This window comes from Melopsittacus undulatus, chromosome 1, assembly GCF_012275295.1.
Source record: "Melopsittacus undulatus isolate bMelUnd1 chromosome 1, bMelUnd1.mat.Z, whole genome shotgun sequence".
Classification (NCBI taxonomy): Eukaryota; Metazoa; Chordata; class Aves; order Psittaciformes; family Psittaculidae; genus Melopsittacus; species Melopsittacus undulatus.
The window spans coordinates 45,085,475-45,108,059 of record NC_047527.1 but is presented as its reverse complement, the minus strand read 5'-3'; the positions used below and the strand labels follow the sequence as shown (position 1 = coordinate 45,108,059).

Sequence of the window (22,585 nt, the reverse complement as noted above, 5' to 3'; positions counted from 1 at the left end):
GGTTTTCTGCTTGGTGCTGGAGCTCTCCCAAGTCTCACTATACATGCTAAAATAGACATAGAATTCTTTTACTACTAAAAGGTGTTTTCAAATTACAAAATAAGTATTTACTTTTTTGATAGAGAGTAGAAGGATATTTTAAAATATCCTTAAAATAAACTCATGTTTCACTTTGCATGACTTTCAAATTGCTTACATTTGGTCTTTTTTTTTTATTCACTGTATAAAGCTCAAAAATATCTGCAAATGTGTGACCAGTTGAGAAAAAAAAAACCCAACAAACAAACAACAACAAAAAAAAACCCAAAACCAACCAACCAAAAAAACCCACCTAACAACACTTTACCTTGCATTACTACAGTAAAATTTGAATTTGGAAATGAGTATCGCAGCCCCTAGTTAATGTTTTACATTAGTGAAGACAGACTGTCCCTGCTGAGATCAATTTCAAGTTCCATAGAATTTTGCTATGGTGTTCTGGTTTGGTGTCTACAGAAAAGACCCCTTGTACTTTCTATAATGTTTAGAGTACATTTTGGATAAAAGTACAAGTCCAGAAGTATTAATTTAGAATGCCTTCAGCCTGACTGCACCCTGCATTAAAGTCTTGAAATTTTAGTAGTTTAATACTGCAGGGTTTTTCCTGTAAACACTCAGTATTTTAGCTTGCATTCACAAGAAACGTTAAAACTCTGACAATAACACAGCAATTAACAGATGAAACGTTTGTTTAATTATTGCATTGATTGGATCTTATTGTGTCATGGGAAGAGGAAGCTGACCAGGTCCACCTCATCCACCCTGCGTTAGTGATACATTCGTTTAATATCACCACATTAAGTGGCTTATACACACACATACAATTTTCTTTCACTCACTCATGCTCTTTCATGTTATTCAGTTTTACATGCTTTACAAGGATAGGTGTGGCTGTTCCTTTATTTTTCTAATTCCTTTGCCATGTTCTGTTTAAATTATTCCATTTGTAAGCACAGACAAGTTAATACATGTACGTTAGTTTCGGCACACATTTAACATTTATTAGTTTAGATGGTTTCTGAGATTGTAAAGGAAGATGGCTGCAAAACCAGAATACTTTCCAGTCTAATTAATTTATACCCTTTCTTGTAATCAGTTTGGTTTATGTATCTTTTCTCTCCTTCATTTGATCTCTGCTTTTGTCTGATACTCAAAAGAATGAGCATCATATTTTTAAAAGAAAATAAAACAGTTTTAATTTTCTTTTTTTATTGCATTGCTATGAGCAAATGACATTAAGAAGCTTTTATCTTTGGTACATTATTGCATTGTTGAATACCACAGTATAAAACAGAGCTTTAGCTAATTATGTGAAGATTAAACAGACCTGAGTTCACATTATATAAGAATATCATATACTGTCCATAATATTGCCAGCATATATATATATCATTGACATACACAGAGCCAGCAAATAGAGACCTGCATTGTGAGGGTGCACAACTGTATAGACGGCACGAGCTGCTCATGACAAGACAGACCTTCCTGATTTTCCTCCACCTTGAAAATTGTTCTTGAATTCCTGTGTGAAGAATTAAACTTTACTTTAGAAGAAAAAGTTGGTCCTTCAGGTTTCAAGTTCTACTGTAGAACTCCATTTCTTGAGCAAGTAAAAAACAGAAATATGGTCATAGCAGTCCTGCTTATGGGCCTGACTCTGCTTCTTGAAGTTCTTCATAGAAATTTAAGTATCTGCAAAGTAAATGCAAATTAGACTTTGATCTTGGTTTATGACTTTCTGCTCACTTTTTAGAATTCTAAATAAAATTACAAAGATGAAGTCAGTTGTAGAAGAGTCCTGTAACATGTTTCTTTCTCGTGATAGTATGAGAAAATGGCTTACAGGGTGACACATTTTTCCTAATTTTCCTTTATGGGATATGCAATGAGAATATGCTAATCAGAATGCATGGAGGAAGAAAGGAAAGAAAATATAGGTAAGAAATCAATAATATCCAGTTGGATTTATTAAACCATCCAAACAACTGGTATTAGAAAAGGGGAAAAGAAATAAAAATAACTAATACAAAAGTCAGACATTATTGGCATAGATGGTGGTGTTCAAACATAAAAGTCAAGATTCCTGAAGTGACTTACCAGCATTACTAAGGTATTTTATTCAGTATATAGAAAATACTTGTAATCACATATCCACCTGTAAAACCAAGCCTGTATTTACAGTAAAGAAGCTTACATCTCGGACATTTAAGAACAGAAAGTAATTCTTCCACTTAAATTTACATGAATGGTGTTTCTAATACATCTTGATTGGCTCTTGTATACTGATTTAGGTATTCTGTATGAAAAAAGCCTAATAAAATCTGCTGAGGCACCTATACTGATGCTGAAATTGAAACCTTGTTGTCACTACCTAAAGAGTAGAAATTCTTTCTAACCTCTTAATTAAATTGATTCATGAATAATTTAAAGTGTCATTAAATACTTTGAAACTGAGATTCACTATAGAGTTCATGATATTGGCCTTATTCAGAGTCACAGAAGCAAAACAGTGGACTCCAACAGCCTCACCAGCTGATGGTCAACGAAGGCCAAGGCAACTTATTCAGTTGTTGGTGTTCATGGTGCTTGAATTCCTTGCCTTTATCTCTCATCGTCTTTACTCTCCAGCCCTCCAGTCTTTCCACATCCTTTGTGCTCCACCCAATGGCTTTGGGGAAGTCCTCTTTCATGTTTTCATTCTTCAGGGAACCACCATTCGTCTGAGGCTCTCATTATCCTAGGAAAGGAGGTTGCTACTCAGTATGGCGTACAGTGAGTCAGTGAAACTGTGTTTACGGACTTTGCAAAGATAGCACTTTTTTTCCCGTAGAACAACAGTGTGTTCAAGTTAGCCTCCTTCCTCATTTTCTCTCCTCCCAGTCCTCTCCCTTCCCATTACCAAGGCTTGAAAGTCTGAGCAAGTCATACAGAACACTGCCTGTAAATTATGAAGAAAATAACAACAGAGGAATTAGAGGAAGGATAACAATAGTAAAAGAGGAACATAAGGAACAAACTGAATGGACAGATGGGAAAGAAATTCAGAAAGGAAAGAAAAAAATAATGGATAGAGGAAATAAGATAATAAGATTGGCAAGAAATAAAAGAAAATAATGAAAAAATACAACAAAAATACGGAAATATGAAAGTAATTAGGAAGCAGTAAAAATGAACCAAACTAAAATAAAGCTACATTGGAACACCAGCATTAAAAAAAAAAAAGTTTTCACTGCTGGAGAAGAAATAAATATTACTTTGAGAAATGTCGCAGCATAAACTAGGGACATGATTCACAAAAAGAGAGATATGAAAACAAGGAGAAAAGTTGCAAAAAGTACTCCCATTGAAAAAAAATAAAATGGAAGGCAGAAGATGAGCAGCTTGGGCCTTTTTAATGTTTGTTCATGCCTCCTTTCCTTGCTGATGAGCTGTCATTCCCTGAGCAGGGAGTGTTTGGCTAATAGAGTCTCAGCCCCAGGGCAGACAGGAGTGCCTTAGCTCACCCAGTAGCCAGCACCTCTCCCCAGTTTGGGAGTGGTATTCACAGGCTGGAAAGAGGCTGCAGGAGAAGGGAAGGACAATTCCGTACCAAAATTCGTGCCCTTTTCTGCTTCCAGACAAGAAAAAAAAACAGCTTAGTGTTGGCATTGCAGCTCAGAAAGCTCTCAGCACTTCTCTCCTGCATGTGGTTAATATCAGCTCTTGGACTTTGTCAAAACTGGAATGGAAAGTCCAGTTTTCTTCAGCAGCTGTTCTGTTCTCAGCTGTTATAAAACTACTGGCATTGTGGCGTGAATGCCTTTTTGCATTTGTAGAAATTACAAGTGAATTGAAGTCCTCTGTTGGCTAACGGGGCACCACAGAATTAGGCCAACATGGGGTTGTACATTATTCAGCAGTCTGACTGATATAGATTTGCCTATAGAAGACAAATTCAAGGTCTCATACCCTGATCTGTTACGTTCAGCTATTCTTATGAACTTAGCTAGGTAAAAAACAAAACAAAGGAACATACACACGCACACAAACATCATGCTAGATGGGTTTTCTCATGTTTTTTGCTTGATCTTCATGTGAACATATTTAATGACATGACGGTGCCAAACTCCCTGCATACCCCAGGTATATGTTTGCAAGTTAAGTTGTTGTCTTGAACTAACCTAGAACTAGGCAAATATATACTGGTGTTTCCCATAAGCTTACCTAAATTTTTGAGTGCATTGTACCACTTAGCTGCAGAACACCTTGGCGAAAGGTTGGAACTGTATGCTGTCATTTATTCAAATAATTTTTAAAATACGTAATTTTAAACTTCCAGGATATATTGGGTACAAGTACATACTGTGGGTGAAGAGATGTTTTGAACCAATTTAAGAAAGTTGCAGCAAGTGATATCGTTTCTGCTGAGTTCAGCAAGGCAAGCTCAGTCATGCCAGTTTGGTGAGAAAACTGAACCTCACCCAGCTGTGAGATTTTGCACTGGAACCTCAAAGCATCATGAGCAATCACGTTTGAATGTGGGCAATGATTATAGCTAAAGCAGCAAAATATTTGGTAAGGGTGAAAAACAATCTACGTAAAGTTGGCTTAAATGTTGTCGTCGAGGTTTTTTTTTCCCCAAGCGAGTCATTTCTGAATGACTGTGTGAAATGTGCCCAGTCTTTGCATGGGTGTACAAGAGGAGATAGGAGTTGCTCTCCCACTTAAGAACTACCCTGGCTGGCCCTGCCTGGGGTGGCAGTGGAGGACCAGCACAGCTTGCAGTGATGGAGGCAAACACAACTGTGGTGCAAGAACAGCACTGACTGCTTTCAAGAGATACTGCTTGCATATAAACGCAGTCTGCACCACTGACAGGTATAAGAGCTAGCTTTCACAGAATCACAGAATCACAGAAAAGCAATAAGAAAGCAGAGCCATCAACTTTCTCTCTTTCCAAGGGTGACTCTGGCGTGGTCTAGTGGTAAAGTAGTCCTCCAGAAGAAAGATGAAACTTCAAATGCTGGTGTTTGTGACACTTAAATATAACATTTAAAAGAGACTTCCTGCAATTCAGAGTACTGTGGCAAAAGCAGATCTTTGAGGGCTGCCACACTGCCAGTGATTAATGGTTTCAATTGAATGATTACCTCCCATGACCAGTTAAGTCCTTCCTTCAAGGTGCAGCTAGAATACTTGTGGGAAATACCAAAAAACCTGTAATATACTTGGCTTTCTGTCAGGACAATAGTGTAAGGCACAGAAGAGAAATGTTTAGAGGTCAGCATCAACAAAATAAGTAATGGTAATAAGAAAAATAGCAATAATGTTATAATTTTGACTTATGAAGAGTGGACAGAATTAAAAACCCTGTCTCAATGAGCAATTAATTTACAAAACTCCTATCATTTCTTTCAGTTATCTTTCACATCTTTGGGTCATCATCTTTTCTTTCTAGTTTTCTGTGTCAAAAATGGATATTCAGATAAAACTGCCTGAAAATAAACCCTGTATGTTTGCAATAAGAAAGATTCATTAAGATTCAAAGTAAATCCAATTCCTATGAAATGTGGAACTGCTAAATGTAGGTCCATTTCAATGCCTTACTAACACAAGCAATACCAATTATCATAGTATTAGCACAAATAAGATAAAATCACAACTGGCAGATTCCAGTTAAACATCTCAAATGCCAATTCAAAATAATAGATTATTTCCACGGTTTTAGTTGCAGGAAGAAGGTGACTGCAAATGCTTAAAGATCAGAATTATAACAAAAGAAGCATTTTTTTACTATTATTTTTTCCCACCAGTGATATTATTTTAAAGAGCTGCTGTTATGCAATATCACTTGGCATTAATATACTTCAGTGGCAAAAACTAGACTTTCCAGTACAGGTTTTTCAATGAAGTCTGCTATGTTTAGTATGTATATACATTCCATTAGGTATCATTAGCGTATTAATGCATTTTTTGATGCTTTGACTCAAATACAGACAGTTTCTTCTTGTATTAAATTATAAATTACATTACAGTGAAAGGAAAAATTACATTTCCATGTTAGCATATGCATAGAAAGGGAATGATTAAAATCTGACACTGAATAGAAAATATACTGATTTCATATTCACATCAGATATACCACAACCACTTACCTATCAACCACCACCTTTTCATCAGCTTCCTTCCTGTCAACTCTTCATCAATTAATATCTTTCCATTGCAAATAAAGTTTTTAAAAAAATATCTTGACAAAATATAGAAGCCAAAATATATATACCAAAACAAACGTAAAATATATGAAGAAATATATGTACCAAAAATAAGTGTATATAATTATTCATGAGAAAAATGTAGTCATTTAGAAGTTTTGAATATTAAAAGAGCATATTAAACTGATGACAGAGTAATAAAGCAGTAAAGCAAATTAAATAGATTTTGTAAGTCTGTACCCCAAAAAGTCAGTATTATTATTCTTGCTATTACCTATTATTATATATACATAATTTTTCAGTAGTTTACGTTGTAATTATGGTATTAAATACCATACCTGCACAGAAATCTGTGTGCTGTAGTATTTCATGAATAAGGGGATGATGAGAAAAAGTAGGTGTCTCTATGTTAACTTAACACATAACGCAAACTTCTAATTAATTTTATACTATGTTAATAGGTAATTCAGTATCAGCTTTATCCAATTTTTTTTTTGTTCATGCCTGTAAATGAAGTGACTTACCTTAATATTCTGAAAAATTTAGTGTCTTGAAAATAATTTATATGAGTACTACATTATTGCTATGGAATGCCTTTAGGAGAACTTTCTATTAATACAGAATGAAATAAGAAATACTAAGTAATACTGTTATATTCAGTGCTTTCTGAAAACAAAATGATAAGTTACTGTTATTGGACACTCAGTCACCAGTTCAAAACATTCACAACAAACCATAGCTAAAGTTGCCGGCTATGTAATTGAAGAAGTATACACCTTCTTAAGTCGTACTCAAGCTTTCAAAGGTTGTATACAACTTAAATTTTTTCAAGGCAATGTTTTTCAATATTATGTGAAAGATACTAAAAAAATTTGCTATGGAGCATTTGAACTACTAATGTTAACCTATAGCATTATCTAAAGACAGAGGACTTCAAAAATACCAATTTTTGCTAATCTGATTTTGGTAGATGAACACTGAGCTTGCCTTTTCCCAGAGATGCCCATGCCAACCATGCCAAGCCGAACTTGGGAGCAGGCACTTTAACTGCTCTGTGGAAGCCCTGCACAGGGTTGACCACATGCAGTACCCACAGCAAATGATCAAGGTAAGCAGGCATGTATTTAACTGAAATAGTTGTAGGGGATCCTAAACCAATGCCTTGCCCAGCCTTAACAGAATTAAGGCCACAGTTTTTTTTTTTTAATCTCCTCTGGTATTGCCCTAAATATCGGGTTAATTGGGGTGGAGATATCTTTCCTGTTGAGGGTGGGCCCTACTTGGGCAGGAATGGGCAATGTAAGGAATCAAGAAGCTTAGTGGTGGAAATACTTAGAGTGCCTAGTCCTAATAGGCAGTATTTTTAATTTACTATGCTTTTAATTTACAGGTTATTTTATAGTAACATATTTCAAATAGTAGTTATGGCCTTGATGTAGATTGCAGGGCTTGGCCTTTGTGAGATAATGGTCCATTCTGACCTTAAAATCTGTAATAGATTTATGCCTTTGAATGAGAGTATTACTCCTAAATTTCTAAAGCATTTTTTTATAATAATATGAAAATGTTGTTTAATAATTAGTATTTTAATCTAACAATCCATGTTGCTAGGACTGCAATTGATTGAAGTGGTCTGTCATCAAACATCAGTTTCTGCTTTCTTCCTTGTTTATTTGGGTTTTGTTTAAATTGCAATGTAAATAAACTTAAATTGTAAAGGAGTTTTAGACAATTTCTCCTGTAGTCTGCAAAATCCTCATGTCGAGCATATTCTTTTTTTGAAAGAAATGGATAACTGGGTTTTTGTAATGAATTGATTGTTGCAAGACATTTTTAGCTAATATTTATGTCCTTAAAGATTTCTTAGAGTAAAAAAAATAAAATTAAAAAAATAAAAAATTCTTATAAGAGGTTGGGGGTCGTTTTCTTTTTCCTCATAAAATATAATGGTAGTTTGTTAAAGTTTTGGAGAACTGAGATTTCTTCATTATTCTGTGCATTTATTGTTGAGGAGCAGGAGTGGAGACTTTATGAAGGACCTGCTGTGCTTTTTACTGGCTAATAAGAAGTTACACTCCATAATTATATGCTCATGCATACTACCTTCTTGCTTTGAAAGTTTGTTCCAGTGTCAAGTGAAGTTGCAAAAATCATTGTAAGTTAAAGCTGTTTTCTTTCAAGGAACCAGCCCCATGGTATGGAAATAAGTTTGTAATTGGTGTTTCACATAGGCTGCAAGCCTGCACACATGCAAGCTCATTCATAGTCCATTTTATAATTTATACTTTTTGTATATTATATGCCATGAATATTAATGTAATTTAAATTCAAGCACACTCTTGTCCTCTAGCTTTGAAAGCATTTCTTCATATGTTGAACTGTAGGTTATTGAGATTACTAATAGTTGTTATACACATCATTAAATGTTGTCAAGATTAGGACAATTGTTTGGTTAGGGAATTCAAAAACGTTACTTACATATGCATAACAAATGTTCCTATAGTGCATAACATACAAAGGTTATGCATATGGTATTAGCAGAACATGGGTACCTAGTGACAGAGAGAATAAATGATGGAATACCTTTTCTCATCATCACTTAAAAAAAGAGTAATGATGAAAAAAATATGGTTGCATGGAACACACAACCATAGTACCTGAAAGTCACAGAGGGACTGAGGAATTCTGAAAAGAATTCTATTTCATATCCGTATGATTGGTGATAACAAAAGTTAAAGAATGAGAAATACTCCAAAGTGCCTTGAATTAGGCACATACCATTCTAGGCTCTTTCTTTCCATTTCTCTTCTCACTGTTGGAGAAATGTGAGTATGTGAAGAAGTTTATGGGTATCTGGCATGTCAGTTACACCCTGTCTTAGAAACAATGTTGAAGAAGTTATTTCTCATTTATTATTGAACAGTGTTACATATTCAACATTTAAATGTATCTCATCATATTGTGTACCTATATTTCAGGGTCAGATTATTGTTCATCTCAGCAGGTGTACAGCAGTTGGCTATGTTTAAAAAGAACATAGGTGTTGCTGTACTTGAAAAAGACAACCATCAAGATGACAGAAATATCCGCCTGTGATCCTCATGAAAGTTTTATTGCATATTTCCACTACAGCTATTTATCTTGGCAAGTAAAAAAATAGGCTATATAGTCCATTTATGTTAACACTCACACATGCACATCAACATACCGACGCACACCGAACTTACTTGCACATACGCAAGAGAGTGGTTAGAAATTGGTATATGAAGGTATGCCTGTTACATTATACATCAACGTGTACACTAGGACTTTCCAAAACACAGGTGCAGTTTGTGGCACATCCACAAGGATTTCTAAATGCCCATTTTATCCAAAGTGTCACAAAGTCTTATCAGAAGTGCACAATGGTTTTCAGTTAGTTTTGGGTAGTAATTACATCAGATTTCCAGAGAAAAGATCTTTTGAATTTTTAATCTTAAGATAATAAATACAGATGTTCTTTATACTTCTATTCTGCAGACCAAGTTTGATGGTTATTCCATAAGAATTTTGCCTCCGAAAACGGAGTAAAATTTCAGGATTTGCCTTGTTTCTTGAGTTTCTGGTTAGTTGTTGATTTCCGTATAAGTTCTTCCAATCTTACATTTAGCAAATCTTCTGTCTCATCTGAAACTGTGATTTTTCAATGTAAGTTGGATTGTGACATTAAATTCAAAAAAGTATAGTCTATCCTTTCAGTCTTACTAAAAGTAGCTATTAAAGTTCTAGATTTAGAAAGTATTAGCTCATCTGCTTGAAAGTGTACAATTCCCTGTTTCCTTCACTTCTCTCTCATTCCGCATTTCCACACTGATTCTGTTACATTTCTTACTTCTTCATATGAGTTCTGTTATGCTCAGTGCTCGTTGCCCTTGGAGGTTTAAGTCCATAAGCAGTAGACTTGTAGCCGTTCTCTTTTTTAATAAATTTAACCTGACAGCAATGGAAAGCACATACAAAGCTAAAGCCATTAAAGGCTAAACTATTCTAACAAACATTGTGTGCTTATAAATTGGTGAGGAAAGATTGCTTTTCATAGTGAAGAGTCTACCATCAGACTTGTGTTTTGTTCAGGAGGTGCTCTGTGTGTGGATATCTCCAAGGCTGGCAGGGAGCCAGTTTTGTGTTGAAATTTACTGGCATTCTCTTTGAAGTCAGGAAAAGTTTGGCCACCTTTGTCAGGAGAAGGAGTATTTGGCTCCTCCTTCTGTGTGGTAACAGATGTGATTTCTCCTTTCACTGGAAATCTGGGATGTCAATTTGCAGCTTTTCTGTCCCCAGCTACATTCCCTAGTGAAGGACCAGAGCTGTGTTCCAGCTCAGAGTAACTGTGCCACATATTTCAGTGAGACTAATTATAGCTCCAGTAAGCTGTTGGGGAATGCTCTTGTGGTATCTCAGAATACAATTCTGTACCATTCCCCTGGAGGAATTTTGTACCTACCAAAGGTCTGATCTAGTTATAACTGAGCTCATTAATCAAATCAGATCACATCAATACTTTTATTTCATAAAAAATAAAGGCAGCAGCCACACCTTCCCCTGGGTTGAGGTGCTTTTCCTAAAACCTTCCATCCCAAGGAATAAGCAGTCAGGTAAAATCTTAACATGACTCACGTGCTCTTGCAATTGTATTATTCATCGTAGGTGTAGTCACTGTACAAAAGCTTGCCTTGCCTCTCACTTCTGCAAGACCAGGTTTTGAAATGGTAATAGTAGTATGTACATGCCAGAAATATTTTATCAGATATTTCAGATTTGTGAGGAAATTTCATCTCTTATAGTATTTCTTAATTGTGTTTAATACTCTGAAGCTTTTGATCTTTTCATTGCATATCAAGGTTCAGAAAAAATAATTAGTAAGCTCACGTCTGGTTTTAAATATTAGATCTGCAAACTCTGACATAGCTCTACCAAAAGGAAAAACAGACAAAGCAAGATCAGTGACTCCTGTATTACTTTATTAACCTCTCATAGATGTGACTTTATTCACAGATCAGTAGGATCTACCTAGATTTATTTGCATATAACTACCATTATATGTTTTCCTGTTAATTGTGACCATTTTTGGATCAACTATGAACTTTTAATAATTTATTCGTAAGACCAAGAAAGATATATCCTTTAGAAAAACTGTCATGAAATTCCCATTAAAATAACAATCTTATTTCCCAGTTGCTAACCATAAAGTCACTACTCACTAAGTAGAAGTAAACAACCTGGCAAGCCATCTGTATAAACAACTTCTTTGCAAGAAAATATACCTTCTGGCCACATAGCTTCTTTAAGATAGAAATCCTTTTTTAAAACCTCTATTAGATATTTTCTTACTAAAGTAGGACTCTTAAAGCATCTTTAAATCATGCATGTATTGAAGTACAGTAGTTTAAAACAGTTGTGTTTTCTTTTAATTCATACAGTTCTAGCCATTTTCAAGAGTAGGTGAAGGAGTATTTTATAAATATTAAAAGATTTATTTTTAAAGTGTTTGCTATCTTCTACCTCCCATTATCTTACTGATTTCGATGTCAGAGTTTACAATCATAATTCCACATCTATCAGGCATGGAGTAATGCATTTATTCCTTTGGCTTTGTGAAGAAACCTCACAGTTAGCATCAGTCAGAGACACAAATTACATATATTTCATAGGTATTCTTAAGAAGACATAGTAAACCATCTTCCTCACAGCTTGCAGGGTTTTGTGAGCACTTGCTGTCTCAGGTCCTTGTGCCCCTAGCTCCCAGCTCCCTTGGAAATCCATCCTGAGATCTTAATTTTGACTGGAAGCAGTCTACCCTCTAGTGAGCCAGAAAGAGGTGACAGAAAATGATGCCATCTCTTGGCTATCTCCTATAACGATTATCCCTGTTTCCCAGGTCACTGTGATGGGAATTGTGCATCTCCCCTTTTAAAAAAAAAAAAAAAAAAAAGCAAGCTCCATGTAAGGAAAGCAAAGAGAGCAATATGAGTATGTGGGAAAGTCCTGGAAATGTGGGGCCTCACCATGCTCATTCACGCCTGTAAGGATGGACCTCAACTGGGGTGATGTGGTGCATTTCCATTGTCAAAGAAACAGACCCTCACCCAGCCTTGATTAATTAAAAGTCTTTGCAGGATCACATGAAGCATATTATTTATATACAAGTAAAAAGTCAGATTTCAGGCTGGGTTAGAAAGTGACTGGTTGAAACTGAATGTGCAGGCATGAGCTGCGTTTTTTGGCACAGTAGCTGAGCTCAGTGTAGAAGCTGACACTTCCATCGGTGGTTTTTATTTTTATTAATTGCATAAATGGCAAAATAGGTTTGAGCTCATTTAATTTTGCTTTAAAACAGTTTGTGTGGTTAAAATACATACAGATAATGCTTGATTATCTGCTTTTATGGCTACTTTGTCAATGAGAGAGTGATTTATTAGTCCATTTGCTCTTACTTTTCTACCACAGACTTAGAGACATGGCTTCAGTTCTTAAGGGAGGTACTCAGAATGGGTCAGAGTGCAGTAAGGATCCTTAAGGCCACTTGTCAGAAGTGGGGAGTATGCTTCAGTTGTGCTTGCTCCTCCTTGGCCCCATGTTTAAAACACTGTCTCTGCCAGGTCCATAGCTTTGCAGGATTATCCTGTGTGGTTGTCTTGGCTTGTTTTGCTCAGGGGAAGAGACTGTACTTGTCATTTGGCAATGTGGGTATTGCTTGTCTTTATTTCCAGAGCTACTAATTGAGTCCTATATTTTTTCAGCATCTCCTCTTCACTTTTCATCCCCTTTATACTTTTTTCTGATCTGCTTTGAAATACCAACAGTTTCTTCAAAAATCTGTTTTAAAAACAAAAATAATTTCCACTCCACAATTTTTTCTCCAGATAGAGTATACTGGGGGAAATAGAAATGTTTAATGGGGAAAAAAAAAACCAAAATTCCCCTTCCTTTCATTGGCTGCAGTGTGAAGTAAATATGTTACATGTGTGTCTTTGTGAAGCCTCTGAAGTATAGAGACTGAGTGATGTGCTGTTGGCCATTCTAAATTATTTCTTTGTTGTTTTTTTTGTCACATGAATAACAAACTATAACAAAGAATAAATCTCTGTAGTAATTAGCTGAAATATCAGCTTTCCAGTTGTGGTCTGAGTGGCACCAGGGAAGCACAAGCAGTTTATAAAGTGTCTTTGTAGCTTTCACTTTTTTCTTCTACTATTTTCACAGCTTATTTTTTGTACCCTTTTCTTGAAGAGAGCTGTGCTAAAATGCATAACTTAGCAGGTTGCTACTTGCTTTCATGATACTAGCTACATTTCAGTCATGGCATCTTTTTGTAAGGGATAAGATTTATACTGATGTCCAGTCATGATTTACAGTTATTTTGTAGCATATTTCTTCCAAAGAATCTAAAGAAATCAATAAAATACTGAAAATCAAACCCAAAGATTGTGGGTGTATCTTGTAATCTAGTACACTCTATGGCATTGCATACCCTTCACCCAACTTGTAAATGTAACTCACTAACATCATAGGTATGTGTTTCTGCATGCACTTGTTCTATTTCTCAACAGTTCCAACAGAATACATTTCAGAATATTGATTACTGTGGTTCAATATTTCTCTTAACTAGGGAATTTACTTTCTTAATATCTCTGTGCACCTTTAAAATTCACCTAAATGACTTGATTCATCATGTAAACTTAGTTTGCCATTAAAAAGTTAAATACTACTGTCAGACTAGCAAGCTATATATTTTCTTTCTGGTGTTATGCAACACTTTTGGCACAGGCACACCTGACATGTTTGTTGCTGCTACTGCAAGTATCTGGCAGATTATCTAAAAAATAAATAAGTAAATCAAAATCAATTGCTAATGCTGACAAGGTAGAAGACTGTAACAAAAAAAAAATCACAGGTTTAGATTTTTTTTAATGGATTTAATATACAGGGTTATAAAACAAAGCTCTAAACACTGTTCCAAGGTAAAGTCATATATGTTGTGACACAACTCCCAGGAATTGTGGTCAGCATTATATTTTGAGGTGAAAAAGTGATTTTTAGATGCTGTATAAGCTAGCAGTGCTTTACATGTTTAGTTACAATCTCTAGGTAGCACAACTAACAACACATGGCTGTGTATGTCACATCTGGGTGGCCTTGGGAGAATGTGCAGGTTTGCAGAGTCCTATGTCCAAGCTGTTCAGTAGATCTATGATAAAACCCAACCAATGCCTGAATCATATAGCCCTTGGGAAGAGGGTGTGTTCTGTATGCTCTCCAGTGTGATGAACTGGCCATCATACACAGCCTGCCCCTTCTAAATAGGGACAGGGAATGAATTCACAGCATAAAGAGAGCTAAGACAAATGCTAAGGAAGGTGCAAGCCTCATTACATGTTTGTTGAGGAAAGAGCTGATTGAGGAAGGACTGCCCTGCAATTTTAGCCTTTTGTTTCTGGAAAAGTGTGGTTTCTCTGCAATTACCCCAATTTGGCCTGCAGGATACAAATACAATTAGATCAGAGCAAATTAAAACATACAGTCCTTACCAGTTTGTAGTATGGCAAAAGCTATAAACTCAGGAACTAATTTGGTAGCTCAATTGCAAGCAAAAAAAAGAAAGAAATTTAGGTTATGGGAAAACACTGATCCTCATCTCCCATGTTTTGTGAAAGTCAGTGTCCTCCCCAAACCTCCTAAACCTTCAGAATTTAAAGTTCTGTCTGAATAAGATTTTGAAGAAATTTTGCATCATAATATTCCTTCTTGCAACAAGTTTTCTCTACCTGTGAATCAAGTGAGCTTTAAATCTCCTACTAATACCCATCTCCTTCAGCTGACCTTTACGACCTTCCCTGTCTCTTTGCATCTATTTCTGTGCCTAATCCTTAAATTGTTAATGTTGCATAAACTTATAAGATATCATATATCTTATATCTCATAGCATCTGATTATCATTTATCTTTCAAAAGCTTTTTTTTTTTCCTGTGTTTCCACTACCATAAAGTAAGGAAATATTGTCATAAAAATGTCATATTTTTAAACATAATTTGAACTTTACAAGGACAAGAAGATATTTAAATCAAGTGTTTTGCCTGGGCCTAGAGAAAAAAAAAAGTATACACCTACCATTGTTGGTTGTATACCCTTGTAACTCCACAAAATTTCAATGCAATTACTCTTGATTTGCACTCTGCCATAAAAAACAAGACTGTCACGTTTTTCCTCAGGATATTGCTGCACTAAAGGTTGCTGTAGGCTGTATGAGCTCGCTAGGAACGTGCCACTGTATACCTGGCTTGTTCGTATACACTTCCCTGGATCCATTCTTGGCCACTCTCAGGGAGAGGGAACTGGACCAGTTGTGGTTTGATTTGGTACAGTTGCTTTTACAGCCTTAGATGTCTGTTGAGGACTTGAGATCATTCTGTAAGATGCAGGCCAAACAAGTAAAATTAAGGCAATGCAACTGTTGTTCAACAATAATTGCTGATACTTTTGCAAGAACCGACATGATTTAGAAGACTTGTTTCCATACACAGAAGCCTGGAGATACTCTTTCAGTCTTATCTTACCTTCTACAGAAAACCCCACTAGATTTGATTCTAATCTCACCTACATTGCAAATGAGAAGCAAAGTTCATGGAAATTAATGTAATGATATTGAACTGGATTTTAAATTAGAATTGGGCCAATAATACCATTTTAGAGGACTGTAACACAATTGACTACCAAAATCTCCCTCTGGCCTAAATGTGAAGATAAGGGGAGCTTGGTTTATTGACTTTGAGGTTTTAGCTTGAAATTACTCAGAATTTAGCATTTTATTCTTACTTCTAATTCAGAATTTAATGCAACCTAATTGCAGTCCTATAAAGATGTGCAAAATACGATGAAAAACACAAAGGTGGATTCAACATGCAAGCCAGATTTCTCCAGTGCTGTTAAAAGGCACAGATGCCATAGTTCATGGGATTTAGCAGGTTGTACAGAGCTTGGCAAAGTTTATGGAGCTTTGGTGAACATCTGCTATGAGCTGTAATCTGGGGACAATGTGGCTGCCAGAGCTCAATTTCTGACTTGTCCTGGGGCCTTCTTATGCTTATATATGCCCCACCTACAAATGTGCTTGACTAAAAGGCTAGTACTTATGAGTGACGTTCAGTCAGCATTTTCACACGATTAACTTGCCAATTAAAAATGGGCTTGGTACTGAGTTTAGAAGTTAACTTAGATACTCCTAGCTTGGGCAGAGAGCTGCTTTCAGGCAGGGTGAGGCCAAGTCTGATTTTGTAGATGTCATGCCTACTTGGAGAGAGACGCCATGACTCGCTGCAGAGCTGGCATGGCCTCAGCTGGAGCATTCGCTCTCTTTGGCCCTATTCCCTGGATCAAAGCCAGAGGCAAAAACACCACTGTGAGACAGGAGCGTGACTTTCATTCAGCTAGTGGCTACAGCTTTGCCCAGTGCCTCTTCTTTGTTTACTGTGGTTTAGTTCACATCCTCAGTACTGCTGCCATATGTTGGGATACTCTACTACATATGATGATTTCAGAAAAATATGATGATTTCAGAAAAATACTATTTCCATCATCAGTTTAAATTCTTTAAAATAATTACTCTGGGGATAGCTTAATTACATGTTGCTTCCACTGTAAGAAGACAACTTTATGTGTCTGGAATTTGATGACTATAGAGTGCAGGAAAAAAGATTTAAAATGTTTGAAGTATATTAATTATATATATTTTGTACTAAGAAGATAGAAGATACTAAAAGAATATATTTCCTCTAGATGATGTGCAAACAGAATAAAACAACAGCTGTTTGTCTTTGGAAAAGTATCTCTGGGGGGGGATTAAAAGGCAAATGTTGATCTTGGAGATCAAAAACATGAAAATATCTGAAAAAAATAAATTATTCAGATGTGCTGTTGCACATGGAAAATGCACACTTCAACCTAGAAACAAATTGATTATTGAATGTATCTAATTGTACATATGTTTATGACATTAGTCAATTTGTGCAAATAATTGTCATAACTGAGTACAAACTAGATGCTTGTCATTTACACATATTGTGTCAGATATTTGCTTATGTATTTACACAGTAACATGTGAGACGTTGCATCATAAAGGGTTAACTTCCTCAATACTTCCTCATGCTATAAACACAAAAATGGATAATCAGAAAACAGAGCATGATTATTTTAAACAATTGCAGCAATTACTTTTGGTCTGTACTAATATTCTGAATAAGTGTGAATAATAATGAAGAAAATTACATTTCCCTATCACTGTCCAAATCAAACAGCAATACAAGTTCTGCCAGTAGCACCCATGCAGATATCACTTGTCAACACCTCCTACTCTGCTATCACTTCAAGGACCTTATCTTCTGTACAAGACAAGACTTGATTCGTTTACATTTTCCCTTTTCAAAGCAACAAGTAGTAAAAGCCAGAAACTCCACGAGACCTATATTTTTCACATGTTCCGTCACTGTCATTCATGCCCTTTTACTTAAGCTAGACATAATAAGCATATTTTCCAAAGGAAATGAATAACAGTCTGAAGAAACTCCCCACAGATTTGTCTCTAATCCTCTCACTACATTTGCTTTGCTTAGCAACATGCTCCAGAGCTTTTCAGTGGAGGTATTACAGTTTTTTATGGTGTCAAAGCATTTTTTGCATTATTGGTGCTTCTATTAATCAAAAAAGCAACAGCATTAATTAGAATCAAATGTCAGCAGACATGTATTAGTAGCTATTCCAACATGTAATTTTATTACTCTCATGCGCTTATTTCTTTTTTCTCCAAAGATTACATGTTGTTATTCTAAATCAAACCGTGGAAAAGGTCCAAACGATTGAGCGTTAAAGTACGTCTTTTGGCTTCTGGGTGAAATTATTTATCTTTTGTTTAAATAGGATTTTCATTTTGCATATCCTGCCTGAAAGTTTATTTGCCATTTTAAAGTAATTCAGGTAGTTCATAGAGACAGAGAGCTAATAGCAGTGAACAACATTCAATGTCAGTCCATACAGATTAACTGCTGCAGAGAAAAACAAAAATCAAAAAGTATGTGTATTACAAAAGTATTGCAATGGTGAAGCAGCATCCCTGCAGAGCAGACTTCTCAGCTCTGAAGTTCATATCATGGTTAAAACAAAAACAAGGTCCTATAGTTTTTTTCTTTGTTGAGAATGAAATTTGATAACTGAATTCTGCCTAGGCATTACATTGACTCTGTTCACCAGTAAACTACAGAAGGCTAATGGACCCCATCAAATGCAGTTCTTCAGCTAGCATCTATTGGCAGCTCTCTCTGAAGCAAGCAGCACTGTGCCTGTGGTGTCACTCAGCACAAACACTTTATCTGCCTTCTTAAGCACAGCAGGATTTTAAGTTAATCTTAGAAGGCAGCATTAACTACCCCTTCATGCAGCATATTTCCCCCTTCCATCAATATTTGTTATTCTATCTTTCTTCAGTCAATCCCACTCCATGAAACACATTCATTGACCTATGTCATCACATATGTTCGATTTTTGTACCCAGTGGTATATCAAGGCTGTACTGGCTTAAATATCTTATTGGTTTGCAAAGCTACATAATGATGGCTCAGAGACATATCCTAATTAGGAATGATCCTGAAATTGCCCTATACTTCATATTTTTTTTTGTTTTAAAACACTTGTAATAGAAACCATAGTCTTATAAACCATTCTACACTAGCTAGAGATGATAGGCTCACTCCAAAGGAGCACCAGTTGTAATCCTTCCATGTATAACAAATCATACAAACTTAACTACTAACTTTTGTTTTGAAAATGTATTAGCAGGCCTGGAAATAAATAATTATGGGGCAAAAGCCAATCACAATGAATTTAAGGTAATACAAAATGACAGTTATATACTTTCAGTTCTTAAATATCCTGATAAAACTATTGATTTTTTTTTGTAAAAACTGAAGAGTGACAGGGACTTAATAACCACTTGGAATCTACTTGACATTCAAAAGGCTGACACATCCAAGCAAATAGTTGTCCTCATTGTCTCCTGTCTGACTAAATGATGATAAAATGATTATCCCAGAGTTGACTTTCATAATACAAGGCTATGAAAGACCTTTACGAGTTCACTGAGTCCAGATACTTGTAAGCAAAACGTCAGAGATGTCCTTTACCCAAAGTTATCAAGTTCCCATCTCCTAATAATTAGATGTGTTGTTCACTGTCCTTTAATTACAACCTCAGTGACACTGCAGAAAACTGATCCCTTCTTTGTTTACATTGCTTTACTTCATTGAAAAGTAGTACACCATTGGGTGGAACATGCACAGGTTCCTCTCCTTCAGTTACTGTAATAAACCTGTCCTATTACTTACTGTAGAAAAATGTAGTTAAATTGTGTATTATAACCACATAGGATTTCTGCTATAATCTGTGGAAATGGTGTATGCTCAGCTATTAGGATATTTTTGTAATAGAACACTGATTCATTGTAATACAGCTTTGTAAAAAATACAAACAAGAAGACAAAAGAATGACCTTTTATTCTTAATATTAAATAATTTCTTCACAAATTGCTGAAGTTTTTCACACGACAAAGCCAGAAAAATGCCCTTGACCCCAGATGTTAAATAGTCATTGTTAAAGGGAGACTGCTTTTCCAGGTGAGAGGAAGATGTTGCTGAGACGATCTCCCTCGCAAAAACAGGTATGACAGTCCCTGAAGAGCTTCAGTTTTCTGGGCTTACATTAGGGAAAAACAAAACTTAGAGTATATAAGTAATTTGATTTTCCTATAAAAATTCCTAAGGAAAGAAATGTTCCTGATTTCAGTGAGCCCAGCTTGGTAAGTGTCATATCCCAAGAGCTTTACTGGCCTGGAGTAGCAGACTTGCAGACTTCAGCTGTGTGATAGAAATGACATAAAGCCTGACAACTGAGGTTCATCAGAGTGACCAGAAGAGGACAGAGGGAAAGATTTTTCACTTCTGGCTTCTATGATTTAGATTTATTTCAGGAATCCTTCTAAAACAAAAATTCAGTAATCTGCTTTGTCTTCCAGTCACTATCACTTTGTTTTGAATTTCCCTCTTCTTTTTATCTTTACTGTCTTAGCTGGATCTGAGAAGGAAGGGAGTTACCAACCCTTTATTAACTTTTTTATACAAACAGCCACATTTATTCGTATTTCAAACTTTCAGAAACATGTGGTCACCTATTTCTCTAGTTTCCAAAGTCATCTTCCTGAATCATTCTTGCTATCTTTCTTTTCTATGGTTCCCTTTTCCTTAGTATATTAAACTCAGGCTCCTTCAGTGTTAACATGATTTAAGCATCCCTTGAACGTCCTTCCACATACTTCTTCTGTTTTACCCCACCACCTGTCTTCTAACTGATTACTTTCTCTCTTCATGCCACTCATTATTGGAAAAATCTCTTACCCTTGTCCACCAAACTTCTCCCTGCAGAGAGAAAGGCCCATCTTTGCCTTCAGGTGATACTTTCACCTTTCCCCCTATCCTAAAGAGTCACTAATTTCTCATAACCTAGTGCTTTCCCTGGCCATTGCCTTGTAAAAGCGGCCTTGACATTATAACTTCTGGGAGGACATTTTTTTTATGAGTGATACACTTATCACAAAATAAGAGTTCACTTTGTTGCTGGGATTTATTTTGAAGACAGTTTCTTTCAAGGCAGTGTGCTAGATTACAGCTGGTCCATAGTTTTATTTCTTTCAAATTTGACATGATAAAGACCACAGAAAATGGTGAGATAATACAGAAAAACAATTTTTAGAACATATTAATTAGATTTTTTTTATATCTGCACATTCTTTTTTTTTTCTTGCAGAGAGTGGAATATCTTCATCAGGTACAACTGTGCGTTGATCTGTCACACTGTGTCAAGTTGTAAAGTACTATTGATGAAGCTAAAACAGAGGCTGTTTTCTGAGTTGCACAAAACACTTAAGTCTAGGATTAAAATCAGTAAGTAAAACTACTGCTGGATACAGGTATGAAATGCAAACAACCACCTATATCTCAGAGACTTTGATTCATTTTTGTGTTTTATGCTATAATAAGAGTTGCTGGTGTATAAGTGCATGCAAGTTGAAGTAGGTTACAACCTTCGAAATAAAGATACTCATGAGTTTTGCAGTTACTTTTTCATTCTCTTTCTTGTTAATTTATGCTATTCATTGTAAACAAGTTGGGTCTTAACTTTATAGTAGGATAGTATGAGCAAACTACTAGAACAGAAAAGGCATGTTAAGAAAGTGACTCCACTGAAGTGTGATTTCTTGGGGCAGTGAACAGCCTTTCCCCTCTAGCACCCTCCCCCAGAAGGCTAATACACTATCTCATCCCACCTACTCCCCTCTGAAGCAGTCAGGCGTCTCTGATTAGTCCAGTCACATTTCTTCGATACGTCCTACCAGGTCATCTGGGAATCCATGAAATGTGGCCCAGTGACAGGAGAACTGCCAAGAAAGGAACTGCTGTTGATTGAATAGCAAAGTGTTGGAAAGCCCAACTTACATGTAGTTTCACATATTCCACTAGGATTGAACAGATGTACTAGTCTGTTTACTACTGTTGATTTTTAGTCACTGTTACCAAGACAAATACTTCCCTCTTCCTCAAAGAAAGCAAGAAGCAAAGGAGGCATAAACACTTTGCTTTCGCTTATGCAAGTGTCACAACTTTCCTGTTGACATCTGTGTGTACTGCTGGCTAGATTCACATTTGCTTTACAAACACACCAATAACCCACTTATATTATTTAAAAAATATCCACATAGTTTGTACTCTTCCCCATGCCAAATCTCCTGAAAAAATAGGAAATCATCAGACCAGAAGGATGAGGTTAACCATGAGTTTAAGGCTACTATCAATTTTGCAGTCTGTCTGAGCACTCCCCTTACACTTTCCTGTCTGAGCTTTCCCCATACAACTGAGGATATTTTTCACTTGCCAGATAGGTAAGACATATCCACCAGAATGGCGTCTCATTGAGGTCTGCCAATGGCATACCCAATTTTTAATTTTTTTTTATCATAAATTGCTCAGTAACAAACATAGTGGAGAAGAGTGAAAAACTAGTAAAAGACAGCCTGGAGAAGGCTCCAGGCAGAGCTTATAGCAGCCTTCCAATACCTAAAGGGGGCCCATGAAAAAGCTGGGAAGGGACATTTTACAAGGACATGTAGAGATAGGACAATGGGGAATGGCTTTAAACTGAAAGATGGCAGATTTAGATTAGATATAAAGAAGAAATTCTTTACTGTGATGATGGTGAGAGGCTGGCACAGGTTGCCCAGA

At 36.0% G+C, this 22,585-nt stretch overlaps 1 long non-coding RNA gene across 2 annotated transcripts in view; it reads right to left on the bottom strand.

The window, feature by feature from the left end:
- Positions 1–1,739: 1,739 nt before the first annotated feature.
- The window catches only part of LOC115947232 (uncharacterized), a 76,205-nt gene continuing 55,359 nt past the window's right edge, over positions 1,740–22,585 (bottom strand). For both annotated transcript variants that reach the window (XR_004081174.2, XR_004549544.1), the window contains exon 3: positions 1,740–2,776. This is a non-coding gene — a long non-coding RNA (uncharacterized lncRNA). The remainder of the gene's footprint in view (positions 2,777–22,585) is intronic.